Consider the following 27,794-nt stretch of genomic DNA (forward strand, 5'->3'; position numbering starts at 1 on the left):
CCGAATGTTTCGTCACCTTCGGTGTCTGTCCTCAGCTTCGAGAGCAGTGCCAGGACTCAGTGCAGAGTCACACAGTGGGCAGCACGAGTGGTTACAGGCTGGTCAACATCTAGGGCATTTTCTTGGGCCATTCAGCAGAGCTTGGAGGTTTTTTCTAGGCGAAATATTCTGCTTTCTTGCTGACAATGTAGTCTCCATGTGGTCAGTGGGTCTGTCTGTCTTGTTCCCTCTCTCTCTCTCCCCCACTTCTCTGTCTTCTGCCCCTTTCATGTGCCTTTTCTAAGTAGGTGATTATTCTGCCTCTAAATTCATCCTGCAAGGAAAGCTTTTGTCAGTATCCACTCCCCACATCTCTAATTTAGGCACAAAGAATATTCCAGGATGCCCAAACTAACTCCCCAGAGTTCTCCAGTTACCTCTAAAAACAGTCTTCATAATGAGACCTGTCACCAGTGTTCACGGTAAGAATTAAGGTAGATGAAGTCCATGAAAACAGCACCATCCCTGGCACATGTCACACTGTCGATAATTAATAATTATCAGTTACTAATGAATCACTTCTTTCGTATTGCCTTTCATCCACAGACTGGAAGAATTTTTAAATAACTCAACTGATATCTCTTCTCTGCAATTAATGTAAAACATTGATAGCCCTCTGATCATGAAACATAGAAAATAGTATTTTGGTAGAGCAGTAAATAAACCGTGTTCAACTTAAGCTGGCAGCTCTGACTCATGCCAACAAAAGGAAATGGTGGCATAAAGAATTCCAAGAAGAACAACATGCGATAACTGTATTAAGTGTGTTGGATTTGGGAGCGTACGAGATGACTTATCTGGCTTTGTCTGGTGTGACCTGGCATGTGCTGAATCCGTTTGCATGTCTAGCTGAGGACTGAGTTAAAGGACATTAAAACGCCATCATCTCCTTTTCTTTGTGACCCACAGCACTGGGAGTCTGCACCACTAATTTGGCTAATCACATGCTGGGCCTTGGTGAGCGTCTTACACTGTCATTTCCTCTGCAATACCTGTCTTCTCAACTGAACTGTAGGCACCTGGCGGATGGGCTAAGATCTTCACATTAGAATACACTCTTTTCTTCCTCCCGCCCCCATTGCATCACTGGTTAGTATTCATTTTGTTTGTACAGAATAAATGCGGAAAATATATTTGTTTACTGGTTGCATAAAAAAGGGAAGGAAAGAGATAATAAAATGGGGCTGAAATCTTCTGAAATCAGCTTATAAACTGAATGAAACTTTGGCAGGTCGTCTGACTCAATGCAACTAGGTTGCCCTGGGGACATAAACCATTCGAGGACCACCTTGACTTCCCCCATCCCTAGAAACCTTCTCCGGCTCTCCCCTTTGTGCCCTGGGGAGAAGTCAGGAAAGAGGTTGGCAGGAAAATGAAAGGGCGTTGATGGCTGAGCCGGTTTTTCCAAGGAAGGACCCCCAGGGCTTGGAGACTGAGAGGATGACCTCAGGTGTGTGAGAGGCAGTGCCATGGTTCTACTGACAGAAAGGCCAGGTGGGAGCCGGGCAGAGATGACCCCCAGGTGATGCATCTGGCTCTAGGTGTGCTCAAGTGACCGTGGAGTCCGTTCTGTTAGAGAAGATCATTGTGACGGGGCTGATTCATCCCTGGGCTTCATCTCCATCAACAGATCCAGGTGCTCTTAGGAACCTGTACGTGCCACCCGTAAACCACCTCCTGTATTTTTTAAAAAATATTTTCTGTTTCTTAGCATGTCCTACTTTGTTTTTTTTCCCAGGTGGGAGGTAATTAGGTTTATTTATTTGTTTATCTTTAATGGAGAGACTGGGGACTGAATCCAGGACTTTGGGCGTGCTAAGCACGCGCTCTGCCGCTGAGCTCTGCCCTCCCCCAGCACGGCCTACTTTAGGAAAATGTAAAAATATAGTTCAGTCCCAGTGAACTCCACATTATTATTTATAGGGTATATGAATGCTGGACAATAAAAATTTTTAAAAAATCATTGTAATTATGTTACGCTATAAAATGCACCATGTCAGCCATTAAAGTCTAAACAAGGCAGGCTCTCGTCCTACTTAGGGCTAATCCTGCCAAACACTTGTGATGACAGCAAGGGGCAGGCTACAAACATCCAAATAATTTTTTCCTCCTTGTAATTGGACTTCTCTGCTGCATTATTCACATCTTTCTTTGATTTTATGTTTCTTAGCTTTTTCAAAATGTGTGCACGGTGATGATGCGCTGCCAGTCACTGGCAGGCTTAAAGGCTGTTATCTTCCACAGATACCCCGTACTTTAGAGTTAAATTAGACAAAAGCATTCATTTTCAACTGTAGCAATCACCTCCTATTTTAAAATCTTACCTCTTATAATTGTATGCAAGTAAAACAATAAATAAACAGGTAGCTAAACAGAATAATCTTAGTAATAAAATTGATCTTAGAAATTTTATAATCCTTTTCTATCATTTTACAAGAGAGTAAAATGGGATTAAAATGGTTAAGCAATTTGCCAAGACTACTAACAGGTTAGATAAACCGAGACCAGAACCTGGATCTCTTGGCAGTAACCGTGCCTCTCACGAGAACACCAGGCAGCAACCTTACAATGACACGCATTTATCTACTTGTGTCACTGATCTAAGGAGACATCACCATCACCACTTTTTCCTTTCACTCTCATTGTCACTTTCTCATGACCTCATTGTAGACCAGAGGACGGCAAACTACAGCCCACGGGTCACATGTGACCCCTACCTGTTTCTGTAGAGCTCATGAGCTGGGGTTAGACTTTGCATATTTCTCAGGTGGTAAAAAAAAAAAAAAAAAAAAAAAACCTCAGAATAATACAGTGATATCTGAAAATTACAGGCATACTTTGGAGATATTGGAGATTCTATTCCAGACTACCTCAATAGTCAATATCCCAGTGAAGTGATTCTCACACATTTTTTGGTTTCTCTGTGCATGTAAGAATTATGTTTACACTGTACTGTGATCTATTAAGTGTGCAATCACATGTCTAAAAAAAATCTTATTTGGAAAATAATTTATTGCTGAAAAATGCTAACCATCATCTGACAACACAGGGTTGCCACAAACATCCAATTTGTCAAAAACACAGTATCTGTGGAGTGCAGGAAAGCAAAGAACAACAAAACGAGGTGTGCCTGTGGAGGAAATTCAGTTTTCAGTGCCCACAAATAAAGCTTTGGAAGAACACAGCCACGCCCGTTTGTTTATTGATTGTCGGTGGCTGCTTCTGAGCTGAAACAGTGAAGTAGTTGCACAGGGGCTGCATGGCGCTCAGATCCTAAGAGATTTGCTTACTTTCTGATCCTTTCAAGACATTTTACAGAAGAAAATGAAAATACTGCATCAAGATCAAAGGCAGGAATTTTCAAGGGTTTACGAGCTCAGTATGAAAGATGAAGAATCACCCCACGATGTAGAACAGATACATGTATTAAAAATATGAAGGCTGATGACTGGAAACATGTCTAGTTTCTGCAGTAACATGTGGCTCAGAGTCTGAGTCAAAATCAAGACCCACCACGTGGACCTCAGCGCTGATGTGGACCAGTCAACACCAGCAAGGGCGCCCAGTCCGCCATGATTCTGGTCCAGGTGGGAATCTGGTCACTAGCCTTTGCACCTCACCCAGAGCCAATCTGGAGGGAAAATTAGCAAAGACCTTTTCCAGAGCCTGAGTGACTTCAAAAGGTTTGTATCAAACAGCTGTCCCTATCCTCCTCATATCCAATTATAGCCATAACAGTAGAAACTATATCTCTGAAAGTCAAAACTTCCCACGCACCCCAAGCCCCCTCCCAACCCTGTAACTTTCCCACTGGGGGGAAGAGGCGACTATGGTGAGGCCCCCGCCCCGTGCCCCGCTGCGGCGGGGCTGATGACCGGCTTACCACCACCCACAGATGGCCTTCGCTGTCACGGCCAGGACATACCATACTCAGTTTTGAGAAACCACATCTCAAAGCATCTTCCTGAACTCATTTTTACTGCAGAGTAGGGCACCATTATATAACACAGTGCAGGGAAAGAAAGGCATACTTGTTCAACATAAATTATTTTCCAGATTTTTTGCATCAAATTAATTCATGTTTGTGAGTTCTGAGCAGATTGTGAATGTAAAAACTTATAGACAGCAATGTAGAAATGTTTCCTATTTTAAAAAAATCAGTGGTAGTGATAAACAGGAAAATGGAAGTTCGTATCAAACTAATATCTAAATTTTTTTTATCTTGGGGAACAATTTTCTTTTTGTGGGACAATCTCATATTCTTCTATCTTAGAAGTTATATGTTCTTTTGGCATAAATGTGTTATAGGAAAGAACATTACAAAAATAGATGGAATAATTGCTAGCAAATAATTTCAACTTACACTCCCAAGTCTCCATCCTGATTGACGTTTTGCTCACTGTAAGACACCGCTGGTAACGTTAACCGCAAAGCAGCTGGGCTCGTTTTGACCTCGGCCTTTAGGTCAAAATCAGCTCATCGTGTGCAGTAACAGTTTGAGCTCGCCAAGATAGCCCACGGGTGCTGCTGTTCCGTGTGTACGTCTGCCGTGACTGTTGCTATATGGCCATGCGCTCTCCTGTCCTTGACTGTCATACTCTCTCCTGTTAAAAAACAGAATTCAGTTGTGTCACTTTGAAGATCTTGCTGGCTTTATTCGACCTTCATGGATCAGGCAGCATCCCTTTGAGCAGGCGGAAAGGCACTTGGAGGAGCTGTAAAAATGGAAGGTGTTTTAAGGCAGGAAGAGGGCATGACAAAAACAGAAGAAAAGATAGTTTCAGGCAGGGTCACCTTCCTGGGGAGGGAATGGACGGGTCTGTTGTGCAGATTACCTCACTGCTGTTGATCAGGAAATTCCAGACTGAGTTGAACTTTAAAATCCCTCTCCTGGGAGAGGCTGATGCTATGGGGGGGGGGGGGGAGGGAGTTAAACTTGGTTTGCTGCTGTGGGGCTTTGCGCTGGAGTGGGTTAGCTGCTGCCGTCCAAAAGGACGTGTCCGCATCCTGCTCCCCACAACCTGGGAGTGTGGCGTTATTTGGAAAAGGGATCTTTGCAGTTTGAATTAAGGTAAGGAACTTGAGATGAGATCACCCTGGATTCTCCAGTGGGCCCCCAATCCAGGGGCAAGTGTCCTCATAAGAGGCACTCGGAGGGAAAAGGGAGGTGAACCCGGAGGCAGAGATTGGAGTGACAGGGCCACAGTTCCCGGAGCGCCAGGAGTCCCCAGAGGCTAAAAGAGGCCAGGAACAGATGTCCCCCTGAGTCTTCAGAGGAGGCACAGTCCTGCGGCGTCTCGGACCCCAGCCCCCAGGCTGTGCAGGAGTCCATTTCTGTAGCTTTCAGCCACAGTGTTTGTGGGCGGTTGCGGCAGCCACAGGTAACGATTCCTTCCTCTGCATTGTTGTCAGTGCAGGTGGGAATTCTTAGACCTTTCATTATTATCAGATCTTTGAAAAATATGTAACATTTATATCTGACCTGGAAGGAGAAACTAGATGTATAACATTTTAAAAAGAATCAATAGGATTTGGGGACTGCCTGCATTCAGGAGAGGGGAAGAGGGCATTGTCATCCAAGATAAACACATTCATTCGTTTTGCTGAGTAAACAGGTTTTATTCAGTAACTACTGACAGTCAGGGGAGGCGGTGGGGGAGGCGGAGGAGGGTAGCTGAGCTCCAGTGTGACTTGTGCAGAGGTGACTGGGCGGGCAGCTCCAAGGCAGGATTCCCTCCTCCACCAAGACCCAGACCCGCAGATAGAGGCCACACCCATCCTGCCTAGTGCATTCCAGAGGCAGGGCCCTCCGGTCCTAGCGAAGGACCTTCTAAGCTGTGAGAAACACACTCTTCCAAGTGTAAGCCCTTTTTAATAAACGCTCTAAGAAAGGGAGGTCCGGGGACTGTCTCTGGGTGCTGGCTAACAGTAAATTCCCCTGGCAGCCTTGAGCTTCCTTGGGTGGGCATTTTGACGGGGGCTGGGACCATCCTAAGGAACAGGCGTCTTGTGGCTGGAAGCCATGCTGGAGTTTGGTCCCCTCTCCTGGCGCAGGGGTTTGGGCAGAGTCGTGACGGGCTGAGAGTTCTCAGGGTACAAGTGACCTGAAGGAAGTGCTGATGGAGGGGACAATGGTGTCTGTGCAGGGGAGACGGAGTTCTGGGTGAGGGATGTCAGAAGGTGAAGGTAGTCAATGAGTTGCTTTGGGAAAAGTAAGTTTGAGCTGGCAAAGATTATATTGAAAATGAGATTAGAATGGGGTATTAATTTTCTTTTCCAGCCCCATATAACCACACCTGTGGCATAGACACTCCACATGCATGTATACGTGGACTTCTTTTGCTAGAACTTCCACACACATACCCAAAGAAAGAGTCTACTGATTGGAAGTTCTTTGCAAATGGTCTGTCAAAAGTAGGCACTCAACAAATATTAGTTACATGAGTAAATAAAAGAAATTAAAGCACCATTCCAGTGAAATAAAGTCCCGCCTCGTTATATATTCCCTTCCTTCTGTTTAGTACATTTTTTTTTCAATTAATATTTTCTTAATGATAGATTTTAAATTGTAAAGTCTCCATTAATAGACAAGACTATACCTTGTGGATTTGAAGATATGATCCTTTTGAAGTGTCTGAAAAAAAAAAACCAACAGGAAAGTAGATTCTACAGCTAACAAAAGAATAGCAAGCAATCACGCCAAGTTCTTAGCTCTACCGTAGAATATTTTAAGATGAACCAAGCTCGTTTTTTTCAGGGGGATTAGACCATAGAATTATTATTATCATTATCATTGCTTCGCATCTAAGTATTAGCAACTTTTTTTTCTTGATATGCATTGATTTTTCTGTCATGATAATATTATAGTTTTAGGCATGGTATAGCACTAAAATCAACTGATTAAGTGTAACTTCAGCAATTTAAAATGTGACCAGCAAGTAAGAAGCAGGGGTGTTTTTATTAACTTTTAGAAACACAGGCAATGCTGTTTCTTGTTGTTAATGAACTGAAGTATGAGAAGAGAGATGCAGCTAGCCCACGTGGCCCATTTTAATTGGGCCCACGTGACCTAGGCTTTTCGGCATGTGAAGACACCATAAGATTTCAAATAGGACACTCTGGACAGAAGCCTTACTTAGTCTGACTAACCAAAGCACATCTGTGTTATAGGTAAAATTGAAAGGCACAACTAACCAGTCACCCATCCCATACAGAGCTGCCTCAAGGCCGCCAGCTGTCATCTTGTGACCCCTCAGAGAAGAGCAATGTTCTTCCTCCTCTGAGGGGAGCAGGGATTAAAATAATCCCTGGGGGTGACTCTCCCAGCCAACAGAGAGAGCGTTTCACTCTAGAGAACGCTGTTTCAGGCTCACTCTGGAGCAGAAGGTTTTTGGGCTCCGCTAGCATTATAAAGGGAATGGGCAGAGAGGGATGTTCAGCGAGCAGAAGGCTCTGGGTCACTCTGGCCTTTACTATCTTGATGCCTAGAACTGTTTCCCTCTCAACAGATTTGTTTTTTCTTCAAACCACATGGCCTATCTATTTTTCATGCGATGTGATATTGGACTACTAACTAACATCAAAATCTTGACAATGATTTCAGAATAAGTACCATCTGATTTTCTGCCTATAAACACAGAACCAATATTAAATAATAAGGGGAATCATGTTTCTGCTCTACAGTCTAACAGCCAGCGTGTGGACAACCAGAAATAATTTGCAATTAATATCTGCTTAATGATAGAAGAGTTTTGTAAGGATTCAACCGCTTTGTCAAATAACTTTTGCAATGACAACCCTGTAGATCTTTCGTTCCATTATCAGTACCTGCTTTATACATTCCCAAAGAGAAATGTATGTATGAGAAAGAATGGTGGCAAATATGGTTCTTAAACCCAATTCATGAGTTTCAGATCCTGGGCGGTTTGTTACATGCTGTCTACTGAGTGGCTTTCTACCAACCTGATCATCGGATGCTATAAGAAAACTTGTCTAACTGACATCTGGTAGCCATTTAACACACATTAGATGTTAAGGTCATGAATGAGTTGCTTCTCCATGAAGTTTTATCTTCACCTTTATCATTTCACACCTTGGCAGTAGACTTGAGTTCACTTCAAGTGGTCATTACCTGAAATCACACTTGGACTACTGTTAATGAACCTGACAGGAGAGGCTATGCAAGGTGTAAAAGTAGCAGTATTAATAACACAGCACCAATGTTATTTTTCAGACTGAGTCTGCTAAGACTGCTTTGAGCTGATATTCTGCTTGTGTGACCTGTGTCTAAAAGCACTAAAGTCAAATTGATGTGTTAAATCAGTGTGTACACACACACACACACCTCTCCAGCTCAACTGAAAATGTGTGCCATTTGGAAAAGTCCCTTATTCATTTGAAATAAGAAGAGACAGACTTCCTCATGCTCACGTGAGCCCTCCTTGCAGAACAGGACACACCTCTTCATTGGTGGCTGAACTGCACGGAAGCCAGTGGTTGGCAAACTAGGAGCCGTGCACAAAATTCAGCCCACAACCTGTTTCTGTAAATCAGCTTTTATTGGAATACAAGCAGACTCATTCATCTATGTGTTGTCATGGTTGCTTTCATGCTACCGCGGAAGAATTAAGTAGTTTTGAAAGGGAACATATGGTCCATAAAGCCAAAAACACTTACTATCTGATCCTTTACAGAAAAAAGGTGGCAACCCCTGATCTAAGCAAATGCGCATTAGTATTAGCAGTGGCCCTAAAGACAGTCTGACCTTCGGGAAGAAACTCTTTCTAAATGTATATAAACTCTGGTATTTCAGGGCTTGGGAGCTTCCATTTTGAGGCTGTTGAGCAAAGGAGAAGGAAGAAAGGAGAAACAGATGGGTGAGTTTGGTGTTTCGGAGCACCCCAAAAGAAACAGGCAAACTAGTCAGAGTTTTCAAGCAAGAATAATTCTTGAATCACAGAATCAGAAGAAACCTAGAGATTACTTTACACTGTGATTACACTCTGGGGAGAGGGGATGTGTATTCGTAAACGTATATTGAAAACCTCGTTTCATCACTTCTAGTCACTATTTATTATAAGAAGTACCACTAACATTTAAACAAACAAACAAAAACACTTTGTGTATTTTCTAATAGATTAAATCTAGTATATTTGGTGAATTTATATGGAGGATTTAAAAAATTCCTTGAGTCAAATTACGGAAAGCATATACCAGCAGCTTTTTTTTTTTTTTTTTTTTTTTTTTTTCATTCTGGTGAAGTTCTGTGGAAGATATGATCCATCTTATAGCTTTATCTGGAGACTTACCCTCAGAACTATGTCAGGAAGTTTACATATGAGTTGTGGGGATAGCGAGGGGTGGGGGGCGTGGAGTACAGGCATGGTGGATGTAATTAGACTTTTAAACTTATTACAAAAAGGAATGCATTTTAAAATATAAAGAATGCCTACTATTGTTTAGTCTATTTTTGGGGAAGAAAGAGCTTTTCAGATAAGGATGATGTGATCACTGACTCATCCAGTTGGTGGGAGAGCCGGTAACACTCAGACCACCAGATTTCAAATCTGCTGCATTTCATTTTGCCTACTGTTTCCTAATGGTTTATAAAAGCTACGAAGTATTGTTGGATATTGTATGATTTACGCTCAGCGTGTGAGAAGGTTGAGAAAACTAACTAGAAAATACTCCTATATGTTACTCCCTCAACAAACCACATTAAATTCATGGATTATTTTGGGAAGAACTGATACCCATACATTAGGTGCTTTCCTTGGTGAACGGAGTAGGTGTATATCCCTTCATTTAATCAAATCCACTTCAAGATTCTTTAATGGAATTTTATATTTTTTTGATAAGTTCTCTTTGGTCTCTTGGAATGTATGTAGATAAGCTTGTCATCTTTAAGTAACACCTTTTCTCTTGTCTCTATTCCATGATAATCCTTACAACTTTTGTTTCTGATTCTTCTCTTATTGTATTGTCCACGACATTTGGTAACACGCATTAAACAGGAGGAATGATATTAAACATTGTTGTTTTGTTCCTGACATTAAAAGAAATGGGTCTAAGGTTTCTTAGTTAAATTTCATGTTTCTCTATAAAATGAAGAGGCTTTCTTCAGATAGGTACATTTTATCACATTAAGGAAGTTGTTTTTTCTACCTAGTTTTGTATAAAGTTTTGCTTTTACATCTATATCTGCATTCACAAACGTATATATACATGGAACTCTTACTAATGTTTTCTCAGCATCTTTCGAGGTAGCATGAAAATTTTCTCCTCCAGTCTATTAATTTCACTAACTACATAAACAGATTTTCTGATGTTAAACTATTACTGCATCCTTAGGATAAACCCTTTTTGATTCTGTTTCTCTTTTAATGTACATTTTATTCAGTTATGTAATCTTTCACAAGGATTTTTCACTCTATATTTTTATGTGAAGTTTGCCTGTGATTTTCTTATATTGCTATTATCGAGTTATATTAGTATCAAGGTTATATTAGTCTCATAAAATAAGTTAGTCTGTTTTCAATATTTGAAACAAGTTATGTAAAATAAGGATTATCTATTAAATATTATTATAATGGAAAAAATCCAGTAAAGAATAGGGTAGAAATAGGAAATTATATTTGAGCTTACACTGAAACATAAAGTTATTGTTACTATAAAAGTGGATGCTTAAAAAATGAATGAACAGATAGGGATTTAGCTATCTGCGGATGGAGTACTTTTCTAAATTCTGGGATGTGAGATACAAGTGTTTGTGCAATAAATAAATGAATTAATGGTCTTAAACATATTAACTTAACTTTAATACTGTTCGGATCCCTATCCAAATTCGAAGAAAAGAGTCATAAAAATTGGGGATTTGAGAATGAATAAAATAAGGATACATTAGGTGTCTGATGTTTCAAGATTTACTCCTTGTTAAGCCACTGTTTCTTGACTCTGGTGACATATTAGAATCACTTGAGAAGGTCTTGTAATAATTAATGGCCAGATGCCAACCCGGACCATTGCAGAAAGAGTTTCAGTGGGGTGGGTGGTGAAAAACCAGCATCAGTATTTTTAGAAAGCTCCCCAGGTGACCCTGATGCTTGGTGAGGGCTGAGAGTCACTTTTCTAGATCTAACAATAGGACATTAAGGTTGTTTTATTGGTTCCAAGAGAAAGCTCAAGGAATGAATTAACCCTGCTGTTGTGACCGCCTTCTAGAGGACTGCCCATAATGGGGGTTTTCCATTTTACTCTTTACTGTTTTGAAAAAAACCTTAACCTGAATTTATGTGTAGGGGAGCTCACCTGCCTACTTGTCAGATATAATCATCTGATGATCACTGTGAGTTGTAGAGATACAAAACACACTTCTCACAATTTTTGTTGTTTGTTTTTGTCCTTCACACTCATTCCTTCCTGCATTTCATTACATATGCAGCAGCAGCCGCATTTCTCATTTTCAGTAAGTTTTTAATGTTTAAAATATCTGTCCTTTTGTTTTCATTATCATGGGTCTATCTCACTGAATTAACACTTGAAACATCATCACTGCTTTTGCACCAAACAGGCATGGTGGGATTAATGATGTTTGTGTAAAATTCTTAGAGCTGGGCATAAAGACCTGTCAACACTTTATGGATTGACCAATGACTCAACGCTTTTCACTATTTGCCTTATTTATGAAAATGTGTGATGTGAGCATTTTTGAGTAAAGACCTCCTACAGAATGAAATGATATTTGGAAAGTCACAAGGACCATGTGTCCTTGAAGGAAGTCATTCTAGTTTCCAAGAAAAAAGTCTAAGGAACTCAGCTTTGCAAATTGGCAGTATTCCTACCTCCATGAAATAGAGCCATATTACATATTACAATTTCAGTTTAGTGTTTGACCTAAGTCTCTGAAGTATATTTGAGATAAAAGCTGAAAACTTGCTTCCTATATAGTTTAAAAATGAACACTGGCTTCGAAAAATCATTATGTTCAGACATGTCATTGTCCAAACTCATTTGGAAGAAAACTTACGTGTATTGTCTTATAACCTCTCAGAACTTCCTTAACAGTGTGATCAGACTGTTGCATTTATAGACCCTATATCCTTGACTGTCTCTAAGAAATCACTTGAATAAAATAAAGTGTTTTCAGAAAATACATTCCCTAAAAAGATATTAAAATAAAGCCAGGGTCAAATCATTGAGGAAGTAAAATTATTTTCAGTAAAAGATTACATTGTGTCAGAGTTCCCAAATCTCCCTCCATATTGCCATATTAACACAGAATTTATGACTTCCACCTGTTATCTCCCAATTCTCAATTCTTGAATTCTTCCAGCAACATAATAAAGCTGTTCTGCTCCTGAAATGGGCAGCACTTCTCCATCAAATATATATGTTCTAGGAAAACACAGTTTCCCTTAAAATTGGTACAAAACATGAAAACAGGTCACGATGTCCATTTCTCCTATTATCCTAGCTGTCTCTCTGCTCTTTGCTTCTCATCTCATTTCTCTGCCCTCTCTCTCTTTCCCAACCTCCGATGCCAGTTCAGTGCTCACTGGGAATCCTATTAGCTGCATTTGACTAACAACCCAAACTATTTTTTCTAAAGTGTTTCAAGCAGAACTTACTAATTAAATTCAGAGCTACTCCTTTTGTTTTTTTTTTTTTGGTTTTTGTTTTTTCCTTTTTATTTCACACCACTGTAGGAGACATTTTGTCATACGCTGTCACCCATTCAAAGATTTTATGTGTACATTTAATATTCTCCAGAAAATCTAAATTGTTTCAGAGCAGGAGGCTCCTATTACTTTTATATTCCCTCTAATGCCTACTAGATTGTTAGTCCTGTTGTAAATTCTTATTAAATATATCTTGAATTGAGTGTTGAGGCTTCACACTGAAATCCCAATATTCTGTTCTGCTCTTCTCTGGACTTCTTGATTGATCCTCTGCAGCTGTGTTTTTGGCTTCCTCTTCTGTCCTCCTGTTCTGAGTATAATTACCTGTTTTTAAAATTCCATCTGCGAATATCATCTCTGCTGCATTAAGAGTGAAGGAAACATTTGTGCAGAATGTAATACAGGTATTTTATTTGTAGATGTTGGGGCATTGGAAGTTCAAGTTTTTAAAAATAATTTTGTGGAAACTCCATGGCATAAACTCAGTTATCTTTAGAATCACCCATATTTAGAAGAGATTGAGGGATGAGATAGGCAAGGAAATAATACAAAGCGTGGTTATGGTATTGAAGTTTCAGTAGTTTATCATTCCTGAACTCACTCATCTGCATGTTAGCGTGACTGTTACTAAAATGGAGCATCAGTGCTAACAAGAGGGTAAATACAAATGGGGTAACATGTCAAAAACTCAGAATAAAGAAATTATAATAGATTTGTCATGGGCTTTCAAAACATTCCTGACACTGTCTCAAGCTTTGTTCACTGGAAGGGAGATTATTATCTGGTGGAAGGTAGCCCTTTATAAAGATGAGCAAGAGAAAATGTTTGGATGCTTCTATTTTGTTGAAAGTTATTTAACTTTTCTTTTATTTTCCACTAGATTAAATGTTGAACTATCTCAAAACTGATTTTTCCTTAGCAGATGTTAGAAAAAATATAGACAATAAATATCCACCCATAGCCAACTGCCAGCCGTCTGTTACACAGGCATCTACACATCCAGAGCACGGGCCGGAAGAATTCAGGAATTTCCATCTCTAAGGAAGTCCCTAGGAAGTCATCATCAAGTCTAAGATCTATCCATGATGAACTGCTTAGTCAGATATTCTAATTAAGAAAAAACTGCTAGCCACCGAGATTTTACTGCTTCCCGGTGTGTAACACTTGTGCCGCTGAGTCAGCTTCCTGCAGCTCAGGTGAAGGCGAGTGGTTGTCAGCGTCTTATTCGCGTCTCAGGAAATGTGTTTTGGCTCTGTGTTCTGTGCTTAGGACCATGCTGGGCTGTGAGGTTTGTAATAGTACCGGTAGCAGATGACCAGGTCATCCTTTGTCCAACCCAGGATACTTTTGAGAGTAGTGGAGGATGCTATTAATAATTATGCTAAGACAATCGACGTAAATCTGAGCGGCTCCCGGTGCATCAGGACTTAGATTCTCACCCACCTCATTCTTGTCTTTTTCAAATCAGGCTACTCTCAGGTTTTTCACAGTCTGTCTTCAATTACAAGGCTAACGGTGAATATCGTACTAATTGAAGTCTATTCAGTGCCAAAGGCCAAGTGCAGCAGGTAACAAAGGAGGTGGTTTTATTCAGAACGGGAGAGAACATCCATTAATGAGGAAAATCTCAAATGAAAGGAAGGAGGCATGGGTTTTCACAGAGGGGTAAATGGGGGGGTCATCTTTTATTTCATGGGGGAGTTTTTCTTTTGGGACTGGGCTCTGTCAGCTCTGTCAGAAACATGTCCCTGCCCTTGAGAAGCGCCTCCAGCCACGGAGGACAATCAGACCATCAGGCTTCCGGGTCGTGTCTGTGCCCCGTCAATTCCAGCAGATACACCGAATGAGAAAATGCAATGCCTTTAAAGTTGCAATTAACTTCCAGTTCCCATTTCTCACTGTACATCTTCAGCTTAGTTTACATACATCATATCACTTATCCTCTCTGGTCTGGAAAATTCGGAAACACCAAAACCATCAAAAGAGAGACCTGTCTATGAATAATTTATTACAGTTCTTTTGCTTTGAAAACCTCTTGGCTTCTATTAGCATAATCGGGGGCTAGTTCAGATTCCCCAGGGAGGTGCTACTGGAATCCTTTCTTAAGCATTAGATGTAAGACATATCCATTCGGGAAAAACTGAGACATATTTCTAAAAGACATACATATAGATAGAGTTGATTTTATCAAGCTAAATCAGATGAGGTAAGAAGAAAATGTTTGACTGTGATTTATAGATCATGTATGTTAAACTCATATAATATGAAAAACAAAAAGGATTGGCAGAGACATATTTTGATTCCCCTATGACTGTAAAAGGATGCATTCTATGACAATGTATGAAGGCAGAGAAAGCCTTTTTTGATGCTTTACCAATTTATAGAGATATTTGTGACATCAAAACATATAAATTATTAGAAATGTGGAATTAATTTTCCAATAAGAACTAATCCTACACAATACAAATGAGGAAAAAAATAACCAAGAATATGAACTTAGTACAATGCAATGATCCAAAAAGAAAAATATGGGGGGAGGGTATAGCTCAGTGGTAGAGCACATGCTTTGCATGCATGAGGTCCTGGGTTCAATCCCCAGTATGTCCATTAAAATAAATAAACAAACAAACAAACAAACCTAATCCCCCCCCCAAAAAAAAACACAAGAAGAAAACTATAACTTAAATAGAGGAAAAGGGGGAAAAAAGGCTAAAATGCTCTTTTATCTTGACCTATACAGCAAGTATTTGTTGATTCAGTTAACAATTAATTTTGCAAATATTCCTTAGCTTTCGTTAAGTGATGAGCTCCCTTATCCATTTTTAGGATCCTAATTTTGCCCCAAAAAAATCACATTTTAAGGCATTTCTAAATAGGAAAAATATAAGAAGTAAGGAAAGACTAAAAACCTAAGCAGGTAAAGATAAAAGGCGCAGATGTCATGTCTGCCGGCACAGTCAAAACCTGCCTTCATCCTACCCAAGATGTGTAATCCCTTCATTCATACAAAACATCCAGCCCTCAACCTCTTGAAGTGACGACAGAGGAGGGAGGGGCAGAGGATTCTGGCAGCCTTCTCTACCCTTGGGGAGAAGTCTGGACAAGGTTCCATTTCTCCCAGGAGTCTCCTAATTCACAATCAGCACATTAACCCACCCTACCCAGATTCAGTACCCAAATCAGACAACTCTAGGCCTCTTTCTGAGAGGGTTAATGATGGAAACAAATTTAGCTACTTTTCAAACAACTTAAAGACCCTAGAACCACATACATGTGGTTCCTTAAGGAACACCGCTAGTACCACCATCCATACTTCAGATAAGAAGATGGAGAATGCAAGATAGACTAGAAACAAGGTTTTTGTTTTCTGGATGAGTACCAGTTATTATAACCAAGTATTACATCAGCACAAGAATAATTGCATTTAGGGATTTTCTTTTTTTTAAATGATGGAATGGATGTAATGTGGTACCAAAATCTGTTAGACGTAAGACCTGAGCCAAAAACAGTTTTTTTATTCACTGAGGTATCTCTTTTCAAAAAGCATTAGTATAATGTGAGCATATATTAGCAGACTAATTTTATATCTGAGCTGTGATATAATACTCTGGATAGATCTTCCTCACTGATGACAGTGTCGAATGCTCCTCAGAAACATCAGTGAACAAGAAATCCCCCTGCTATTAAATAAACAGGTGCTCAATAAATATTTGTTGAATGAATGAATCTGTTGAATACCAAGAGAATAGTTCTCTCTCAAGGGCTTTAGGAAAATTATAAACTAAGCCATATAAAACACTGTCCCTGGCTCATGGTAAATGTATTATGCTTGTTACTACTCTCGATATTAATAATAACTCATGAGGAAAAATTCTCACAAACTTTTATATGAGCAGAACCTGGTGATTCTACTAATAGTAAGAGTGAGAAATCAGAGGAAATGTGCTTCTGTGTTGCAACCCAGAATTATATACATATATACACCATACTTACGTAAACCTTAGTTCACATAGGACAGATGTTAAGAATTGACTGGAGAATGATGACCCCCCCCCCCCAGTTTTAACCATGAAATAACAATCCTGGGGACTATTTTAATTTCTTATTGGGTAGAGAAGGTTAGGACCAATTTTAGTAAGGCTTAAAAATCCACCGTTAGGAGAGGGTACAGCTCAGGGGTAGATTGTGTGCCAGCACGCCCAAGGTCCTGGGTTCAATCCCCAGTACCTCCATCAAAATAAAGAAAGAAATAACAATTACCTCCCCCAAAAACAAAATAAAGAATAAACATTTTTTTTTTTTAAATCTGCCATTGGCCTGTTTCTCCCCCAATTCTCTTCTCTTCTCCTTCCAATTGATGTTAATAACCTAACGTGAAGTCTACACGCCCAGACCCTCAGGGAGCAACCCCCTCGGCTCCGCGGGTCGATGAGGCTACACACTCAGTGAAAGCAAGAGGCTTGGAGACTTGGCCTGTGGCAGTGGAGCTGACGCTTGGGTGTGCTTTACAGTCATTCCAGGGCCCTGAAAGATCGCAGACATTGTGAGGAGCTGTGTGAAAACACCTGCTTTAGCCAATCGAGCTGAGACTGAGGCTGGTGCGAAGCTTATTTACCTAGCTGCGCATTTCTTTAATAGTATCGGGGAAGCCAAGTTCCCAGAGACTCCTGGGGTCTTAATTTTCTCACCTTTCGTATCAAATTAAACTATCCCTTGCTATATAAAATGTAAGGGTGATTTCTGACTCTGTCCTATTTATAATTCCTTTTACTGCTAAACTAGATTTTAGAATCTTTTGGCAGCACATGAGTAAATGTCCCTTCCTCCAGTGCTCTCCGTGGACTGAGTCAGAGGGTACCCTGGCATCCTTGCTGACTTCGGGGGACGCCCCATGTGGCTCTCCCAGCACGTTGCTCCGTGCTCCCCATCTTCCCCTCAGAGCACACCAGGAGAAGCGACGACAAGTGGAGGTCTCACTGGGGTGGAAAGACAGGGCTGCTTCCGGACAGAGGCCGCCAGCCCGGAGGCGACTGACCCGGGGCACTCCGGCGTTCTGGAGGTCCGCCAGCCCTGAGGTTCCAGGGGCTTGATTTCCTGGCCCAGGGGTTGAGCAGCTCAACCCTGGTCCCATTTTAACTGTTTCGTGCTTAAGAGCTCATTGATTTTTGAGTCAGAAAGAGATTGTTCTGAGCCTTGACTCTACCATTTATGGAGCTTGTGACCTTGGCTAAGCTATTTTAATTTTCTAAGCTCGAGTTTCCTCTAGTTCCTCCATTGTACTAGGCACCTTTTCATTGCTCAGCTGCCACCCATGGCCAGGGGCTAGCATACGTTAGAGCAGACGTGGACCATTTCCATCAGAGCAGAGAGTTCTATTGGCCAGCTCTGTAAAAAGCCCCTCCCGGTGGCTGTTCAGTCTCAGGGCCTCAACTCAACCACACGGCCAATGTTAGCTGTTTATCAGACCAGATAATTATTCACCTTAGGGGTAAATATCCTGTTCCCATTCTGCAGATGTTTGTTTTTGCTTTTACAGCTACCAGATACTTTCAACTTGGTAACAAAGGAAAGAGTTTTTGACACAAGCAAGGAATACATTTTGGAAAGATTCCTTTTGCTCTTTAACTCTTTAAGATTTCTTTTTGTTCATGTTGCTCCATGCCTATTAAAGGTGATTTAAATTTTTCCATTGCAGTCTGGTATTATATATGTCATGCTTATATACAACTTGAGTTCTTATAGAATAGATACTAACTGCAAAACTGCCAAAACTGTGGCCTGAACATTCAGGCCCGGAAGTAACTGAAAACCCTTGCTCCTTATCTCTGCTATTCTCCATTCTAAATTGTCTTCCTCTCATAAGCATCAGGTTCTCCCTGCGTCCTCACCTACACACAGAGACTTTAGAGTTGAATTTGCCAACACGATGAGGACCGTGCCTTGAGCCTTCCAGGCAACTGCCATCCTCTCGGCTCCAAGTCAGGGTCTCTCGGGAGAAGAGAAGATTCACCAGGGATGTGACCTGAGTCTGCACTGGCAGTGACATGATCACAAGTCTACCTGGGCATAATTTAAATGTCCCAGATGAAAAATGGATTCAAATAAGGCAGAATAAGAGGAAGAATTTTATTCTCAATTGCCCAAGTGCCAATAAAAACAAAACAGAAAGAACCATTGTGAGAAGTACTAGTAACTAAAAATCTAACTACTGATAGCTGATTATCTGGCTGTCTTATAAGATGGAGAAGCAGCAGAAGGACTCTTTCAAGACTCCCTGACCTTGAGGCTGGGTAGCTGGGAGGATAATGGTGCCATTAGCTTGAACAAAGGAAAGTCATAGTGTCAAGCTGGCTTCAGAGGTAGAACGTTGAGTTTGGTTTTGAACTTTCATGAGAGGCTTAAATTATGCAATCCTTTAAAGCTCTTCTGAGTATAAATTATTAACCTTTTTTGACCTTATCTTTGTATTTACTTATCTAGGTAAAGCCAATTTAAGGTAGCAGGCTGTCCCTCAGAGTTCTTTTCTCCAAGGCTCTCCTGTCATAAATAGCGCTCTTCAGTAGATTAAAGATGAAAGTACATTTCACTAAAGGAAATAGCTGACAAGATACTGAACCCATTTTGGCAGAAAACTTAACATTCAGCCTCAATCCACTGAAACTGTCAGATGAGAATGTGCACCATCATGAAGAATAAAGAGGAGGGAGGAGGCGGTGGGGAGGGGGGGGTCCTCCCTGGGCCAGAAGAGGGGCGTCCCAGGAAATCAACAGGCAGGCTCTCTCTTGATCAAGGCTCTTATTTTCCCTTTGGATTACCTAGTAAACACTCTTCTCTTGTTTGTTTTATTTTCTCGTATTTGAAACAGGAGTTTGGGCTTAGATAAATTCACGCAGCCACTTAATACATGTAACATGAGTGCAGGCATGGGGTGCTGTTTACACCTTGTTGTAAGGAATAAGGAAAAGAAACTCAGGTTGGGAGATACTAACACGTGCGCTTTCCCACTCAGTCCCCTAGTGCTATTGCAGTGACCTTTCACCAGGCGCCACAACACCTTCTGCTTTGTTACTGGGTTTTATTAAGAAAAACGGGGCTTGACGCCTGCGATGTTGGTGGTCTTCCAGATCGAGTCTGCCCAGCTCTTGGCTGTCTAGAGTAGGTTGCTCCCAGGATAATCAGGTAGATGTGTTTTAGCTGCTGGTTCCAGACATTGCAATAATGTGCTAATATGTGAGTCCCCTGAAACAGCCTGCTTATTAACTATGATGCCCCAAATGCCATCTGCAGAGCTATCCAGCTCTCTGTAATTACACTGTCTGCACTTTCCGTTTGATTGCCTGCCTGCTTAGACAGGGGGTTTCTTTTGAGATGCACTTGCTGTAGAGTAAAAGGTGGTAAGCAGTGTGGGGCTACTTCCACGTTGGGGGAGCTGAGACTTCCTTTGCTCCTTAGCAGAGAGGAAAGATGCTTTCCATTTTGACCCTACCAGTTGCAGACAGTCAACACCTGGCATGTGAAGGGCCAGCATGAAGATTATTGAATTTTTTTCTCTTTTTTTGTATGTCATCAGATAACTTGATAAACAACAAAATTGAATCTGTCAGATTTTGATGCCAGAGTCTGAAATATTGCTGAAGCTCCCTTAAAACTGTCACAGCTAATACAATTTTATAATAAGATACATCTTGTATATTTGCACACTAGTATATGCCTTCTGATTCACTCATTGGACTAGATTTTCCGTGGTCCCAAGGTATCAGGACCAGTGGGAACTGAATGTGCCCACGTCTCCTCTCCACTTTGCAAACAGGCTGTCTCCCCTGAACCCAAGAAGCCTTTCAAGGGTTTGAGTTCAGTTCTGAAGTCAGAGGATGCCTCAAGGCATATGACCTGGAACGCTGGAGGAGGGAATTGGGTGTAAGTCTATCTTGACTGCAAACCTCATTTTTTAAGCCACACTGCCCCCTGATGAGTAGGATGTCCTTCTGTTATGTTATGGGTCAAGCTGAGTTTTCAGAGTGGCTTCAGTCTTAGGAGAATCTAAAGTAAGAAGTAAGAGCTTGGGCTGCGATTTTGGACAAGATGCTTAATTCCCGAGTGAGGATTATGATAGCTCTTCACTCACAGCATGCTTTAATGATTAAATGAGTCAGTGTACATGGAGAATTAAAACAACATCTGACACACGGCAGAGACGCAATAAACATCACCCACGTCAGCGGTCATGTAACAGTACTAACAGTATCGCCCCTCGTAGGGATGAGTAAGAAATACACGAGGCAGGGCCACTTCTGTCACGTTCTGTCCTGGGCGAGGGGGTTAAGTCAAAAGGGAAGACGTCTGCAAACCCTTCCCTCTGATGACTTCACGTGTGGCTTCCTGTCACTGCTATGACCTCAGAAGTGACACACAAAGACCCACTGTCCTGGCTTCCTCAGGAAGATCGCCTGTACGCCGAGTTCTGAGAACACTTTTTAAAGAAGCTTTCAGAACTAGCATTTGCTAGTGGTTTTATGCAGTGCAGTTACAGGTGCTGACTGGAACACTGTTCTTCTCAGGCTTATCCACCAGACAGACAAACTGAGGTTCACCCGAGTTTGGCCAAGCATTTGGGGAAGTCTCTTCCCACCATTAATCTCATTATCCACAGTCTGAAGTTCAAGGGCACGTAAACAGTAGCTGCCTGCCACTCTTCCCTTTTAGTTAATTCAACATTGGGGATTTTTTTTTTTAAACCAGGCACCCAGGAAATTAAGAAACGTATCAATTGGAATCCTACAGAGGCCTATGCTGAGGCTGTGAATGAGGTTCACAGGACTAAAGACTTAATTACATGAGTCAAAGTTTGATTTAAATTGTAAATTCTCTGTTGATACCTAATTTCAGTCTCAGTTTAAGCGAACTGAATTTTAAAGAACACACGGAGGAGGCTGGCGGACCGCAGCCCCATCTAGAGGTAGAACTGGATGGTTTTTCCTTCCCTCTCCTTCCCCTCAGTGTTTATTCACACTCTCCCATTAGTGGGAGGAAGGGGGAAATTCACAGACTTGCAGCCGAGAGAATTATTTGTCAGTCTCTCGGGCAAGCTGAAGGCTGCTTTAAGGAGAGGGGCCATTAGGGCGGGGAGGGGGGCAGCCATAGCCTGTCACCGCCAGAGCCCACCTGCGCTGAGAACATAGCAGCACGACCGCCCCCCCCCCGCGCCTCCCCCGTGTAGTGCCCGGGGCGGGAGCGAGGTGAGAGGCATCAAGACCCCAAACGTAGATGACGTCGTCTCAGTGTCACAGGTGCTGCCGCTGCGTTCATTTTACACCTGGGCACCTCACCCGGCCCCACTCACTTCACAGCCCGTGCTCCGGAGCCCGCAGGCGGGGGGTCTTCCGGGGCTGGCATGCGGGAGGGAGGGGCCCCTGGCGGGAGCCCGAGGGGTCTTCCGGCCTGGCGTCCCTGGGCAGAACAGGGAATTTTCGTCTTCCTGCTTACTCCCTTCCCTTTTTGTGAACTTATTTCTAGTTTTTTTCTTTCTCTTTTTTTCCTTTTTCTTCTTTCCCCCATGGAGAAATCCTGGAGAGGTATACGGTAATTACAACCGCCTCCGGTTTACACTCAGAAAATCACGATTTAGACTAACGAGGTATAAAAAGCATCTGTTTATTAAAGAGGACCCTGTTTCCTCTCGATCCAAGTTCACTGAACTCTCGTTCACGCTTTGCTTAGGAGGAGGTGATAAAATTGAAAATTGATTGCGTGGAGAAGGCCAGATTGAATCCAGGCCACTCAAGCTGACAATTTTAACTGAATTATGCATGGCAATTTCCCCCTCATCCGGAGCAAGTGATCCTGGGTGGAGGCATAAGCAGATTAGGGGGCTCACTGTGACCGTTTGCATAACAGAGCCCGCTCATGTGCTGCTGGAGTCTGGGCCTCCGCGTGACAGGGCTCCCAGGACCCTGGGTGGGAATTTAAAATAAGAAACAGAATAACATAACACTTAGGAAAAAACACCGGGCCCAGGAAATGAATGCGCAGTTGTGGAAGGGAAGCCACACCAGGCAGACTGAGCCCTTCTTCAGAAAGGAAGCCATTTACCAAGTGATAACTACCCCTCTCCCCCCATTTAAAGACAAAATCCTGTTATCTTTGTGGCAAAATGCATTAAAAATACCAAGCGAACACTTGCTGGCAAGTGATTCCAAAAAAAATATATTGGGTATTTCAGACAACTGGAAATGTGTCTGTGTGGGCGTCTTAAAATCTATATATACTGTGAGCCGCCTGGCCCTTCTGTGAACTTGTGATGACACCTCCCACCACCCACTACTGTCTGCAGAACCTCCAGGCTCAGAAAGACAGTGGTCACCCACGCCCAAGGCAAATCAAATAAAAAAGGCTTCTGTGTGTTAAGCTGAAAGGCTTGTTCTCCCAGCAGATATAAACAGAACACCTCTGACGCAGACCAAATGTTAAATTTCTGCCCGGGGAGCCCCTTCGGGTCCCTTAACCAGTGCTCGTAATTAACCAAGCCCCCGAGCCCCGTCCGCCGAAGCCGCTGTGCTCACAGCCACGAGCCGCCCGGCGCGGGCAGGCGGTGTGCAGGCAGCGTTTTGCGGCTGCCAGGGTGCTGGGCCTTACATCACTGTCCTATTAGTCTAAGCAGAATAGAGCAGATTGTTTATTTTGGTTTAGCTCCGCTTCCGGCTGTAACGTCAGCTGTAACTCTGAGAGTGACAAATTCCAATGGCGGTGTCACAGATTAAACAAGGGTACGGAGATGCCGGTGAGCATGTTTCCCCATGGCGGGTGCAGGGGGCGGAGGAGGGGGCACGGGGTTGCATCTGGATCTGTCTGCAAAGTTATTTCTGATCCTGGCAGCGCCTCCTTCTCACGTTAGAATCGGTGCCCTTTTACCTTTGGTCATATGCGTAGCTTCCAGAAGGTGAAAGAAGCCAAGGCTTTCATTCTTTGAAAATACTAACTTGAGATGATTCCTCCCTTTTCCTTAGAGCATATTTAACTCTTTTTATGTTTTGCACTTTAAAGAATTTGCAGAATTGTTAAATATCATGGAACTCCAGGGGTAGGAAAGAATTAGTGCAAATCAGTAAGAGGAAGACTTAAGCTGGAGAGCCTTGGCCGCGGTGGCTCTAATGACACCGAGTGAGTGTGGGCTGGGCCCCCTTCTCCTGAGGGTGCAGGCTCCGAGGTGGGGGTGCCCACGTGTTATTGGCTACATGTTTAATTGCCACATAGCTATGCAGGGTGGCTGAATCCTGCGGCCCCACTGCAAACCCCGGGGCAGGCAATGGTGTCTGGCACCCTGCCCGGAGTCAGCTCGGATACACACCCTGGACGGTCGCCCTCGTCCCGGTGGACCCACCTCCCTTGTGGTCACCACCTCCTGCCAGCCTGTGAGCCCGGGCTGTGTAGCATCTGCTTCACACGCATCGTCTGAAACCCTTCAAACTGTTCTGCAAGAGGGTGTCGTTACCCACATTTCACACGGGACCCCCTCGACCCCACGTGTAAAGCGATTTGGGGAGTACAGGGTCTGCCGTGTAAAATCTAGAGCTTCCAGCTCGATCTTAATGAGCACGTTTGCCTTCCTCAGGTAGACGGATAATGGAAGGTAATCTCGTCTCACTGAAGCTATTCTTCAAACCGAGCACCAGTTTATTACATTTTCCCAAGCAAGTTACGGGTTGGAACTGTTGAAGAGTAACAGTCCCTGGCTTCCCCAGGCCTCTTGGAGAGGGTGGAGATCGGGGCTGTGACCTTGGGGTTTTTTCCTGTAAATCAGGTGTATTCCCGGCAGAGCCTGAGATGGTCGCACCCACTGGTTTTCTCGGGGTGAGAATGCGTCCCAGCCGCGCAGTGGCAGAGGAGGAAGGCGGTTTTTCTCTGCTGTGGCTCTGGAGACCTGTTACCGGGCTGTGCAGACCCACTTGGAGAGAAGTGCTTTGACAGACACTTGGCATTTATCCAGCACGGGTCTCTGCTTCCAAATCGGTCCCTGAACACATGTGGGTGCTTGAGAGGGCTTCCCTCTGACCCCGGCAGTTGCGCTGTTCTGACTGAACGGGTGGAGGAGCTGCGATGTGGTCCCTCTGCCGTGTGCCCGAGACCCAGCTGTCTCATGGCTGCTCTTACACTTCTTGGTCAGGCCAGTTTTTAACCACAGCAAGATCAAACACACCTTTTAGTGTTTGATCATTTCAGAGGTCCAGAGTAGCATGTTTTCTAATTAATTGCTTTCCCATGGATTCAGAACCATGTCATAACCATGGCTTCAAAAATCAATAATCATTACTCAGGACATTTTTCACAGAACCAGAACAAATAACCCTAAAATTTATATGGAATAACAAAAGACCCAGAGTTGCCAAACCAGAGAAAAAGAATGAAGCTGGAGGAATAACCCTCCCAGACTTTAGACAATACTACAGAGCTACAGTCATCAAAACAGTGTGGTATTGGCACAAAAGCAGACATAGGGATCAAAGTAACAGAACAGAGAGCCCAGAATAAACCCACAGATATACAGACAATTAATCTTTGGCAAAGGAGGCAAGAACAGACAATGGAATAAGGAGAGTCTCTTCAGCAAATGGTGTTGGGAAAACTAGACAACAGCATGTAAAACAATGAAGTTAGGACACTCCCTCTCACCACACACAAAAATAAACTCAAAATGGCTTAATGACTTAAACATAAGACAAGACACCATAAGCCTCCTGGAAGAAAACATAGGCAAAACATTCTCTGACATAAATCTTAGCAATGTTCTCCTAGGGCAGTCTACCCTAATAAATGAAAGCAAAAATAAACAAATGGGACCTAATTAAACTTACCAGCTTCTGCACAGCAAAGGAAACTATAAACAAAACAAGACAACCTACGGAATGGGAGAAAATATTTGCAAATGATGCAATTGACAAAGACTTAATTTCCAGAATATATAAACAGCTTATACAACTTAATAACAAAAAAAACAAACCAATCCAAAAATGGACAGAGGACCTAAACAAGCAATTATTCAGTGAAGACATACCAATGGTCAATAGGCACATGAAAAAATGCTCAATATCACTAATTATCAGAGAAATGCAAATCAAAACAGCAATGGAGTATCACCTCACATTAGTCAGAATGGCCGTCATTAAAAAGTCCACAAACAATAAATGCTGGAGAGGATGTGCAGAAAAGGGAACCCTCCTACACTGTTGGTAGGAATATAGTTTGGTGCAGCCATTATGGAAAACAGAATGGAGATTCCTCAACAGGGTAAAAATAGACTTATCATATGATCCAACAATTCCACTCCTGGGCACATGTCCAGAGGGAACCTTAATTCAAAAAGATACATGCACCTCAATGTTCACAGCAGCACTATTTACAATAGCCAAGCCATGGAAGCAACCTAAATATCCATCAACAGATGACTGGATAAAGAAGCTGTGGTATATTTATACAATGGAATACTACTTGGCCATGAAAAATAATAAAATAATGCTATTTGCAGTAACATGGATGAATCTAGAGATTGTCATTCTAAGTGAAGTAAGCCAGAAAGAGAAAGATACCATATGCTATTACTCATAAAAGGAATCTAAAAAAAAAAAAAAAGATACAAATGAACTTATTTACAAAACAAACAGAAACAGACTCACAGACATGGGAAACAAACTTGTAGCTACCAGGGAGGAAAAGGAGAGGGAAAGGATAAATTGGGAGTTCGAGATTTGCAGATACTAACCTTGTATGTAAAATAGACAGTACATTTCTTCTGTACAGCACAGGGAACTATACTCAGTATCTTGTGGTAACCTGTAATGAAAAAGAGCATGAAAATGACCTGGTTGATGGGACATGGGCTGTCTCCTGCCTTCCAGGTCACCCCACGCCCCATACCCGCAGATACACCCCCGCCGCTGTAGTAGGAGCTGGCCTCAACCTCAGCTGCTTAATTATCCATAAAACGGGTCAGATGCTGTAGACTCGCCTCATTTCTTCATGATGCTGTAACCAAACTCCCTCCCCAAACTGCTGACTCCATCCCCACCCACCTGCCCTGAGACCATGGGGAAGTGAGAGAAGACTGCTGTTTGGGAAAAGTTCTCACAGTGTTAGAACCAATGCAGGCAGATAAGAAAATGTCGGTGTGGAGGACAGCGGCGCGGCGCTGATGGGCCTGGGCCAGTGTGGGGTCAGAGACTAGATATTTTTGTTGGGACCTTTTCATTTGCATTTTTCTAGGCTAGGCGTCACACCTCGCATTATAAGCAGCCTGACTAATCTCAGTGCAGCCTCGTTCTCTTTTCTGCAGGAGCCTTTCTGAAGGTATTAAGCATAAGAATTAGGAAGTAACTCAGCCTTCAGGGCAGGTGCCTCCGTACAAGGGGAGTGATTTGGCCACATGGGAGGCTGTATCTGGGTGGGCCCACTGGGAGACACCAGAAATTGGGGTCCACTGCGACCCTCCTGTGATTCTGGGCTTCCCTGGCCTGTAGGCTGTTCCTGCCATGTCGGTCAGCAGACGGGGAGGCCTGAGTCAGGGCGGTCAGGTGACTGTCTCCTCCATCCGCAAGCCCCTTAATGTGTGCGGCTGTGATGTCTAGAACGGGCTGACTTTTTCTTTTTTCTTTTGCGTAGGAGGGAAGTAATTAGGTTTATTTATTTGTTTGTTTGTTTTTAATTTTTTTTAAATGGAGGTCCTCGGGATTGAACCCAAGACCTCATGCATGCTAAGCACACTATCACTGAGCTCCACCCTCCCTAGAAATGGGCTGATTCTTCCGTACTGTGCGGTGTGACTGTGGGCAAGTACACTACTGTCATTAACCTTCCGTCCGATCGCTCATCTGTGATGTGGGGCACGAAGAGTACCTCTCTTTTGGCTTCATTCTAGGACAGTGTTTCTTAAAGGGGTGTGCGGGGAGGGACAGGGGATCCCCGCCCCCTGTCTGTCCACCCCCGCCTCCCCAAGCAAGACGTTCGGCAACGTGTGCAGGCGGCTTAGGCTGTCGCAACCGTGGGGCACAGTGCTGCTGGCCCCCAGCGTGTGGACACCAGGGATGCCGC

General features: G+C 42.8%; 1 protein-coding gene and 1 non-coding gene across 4 annotated transcripts in view; both read left to right on the top strand.

The window, feature by feature from the left end:
- The window catches only part of PRKN (parkin RBR E3 ubiquitin protein ligase), a 1,163,915-nt gene that overhangs the window by 707,793 nt on the left and 428,328 nt on the right, over positions 1-27,794 (top strand). The window lies entirely within an intron of this gene.
- TRNAA-UGC (transfer RNA alanine (anticodon UGC)) lies at positions 15,251-15,323 on the top strand. Its single transcript has one exon. It is a non-coding gene; the product is annotated as a tRNA-Ala (tRNA).

Source organism: Camelus dromedarius, chromosome 6 (genome assembly GCF_036321535.1).
Source record: "Camelus dromedarius isolate mCamDro1 chromosome 6, mCamDro1.pat, whole genome shotgun sequence".
Taxonomy (NCBI): Eukaryota; Metazoa; Chordata; class Mammalia; order Artiodactyla; family Camelidae; genus Camelus; species Camelus dromedarius.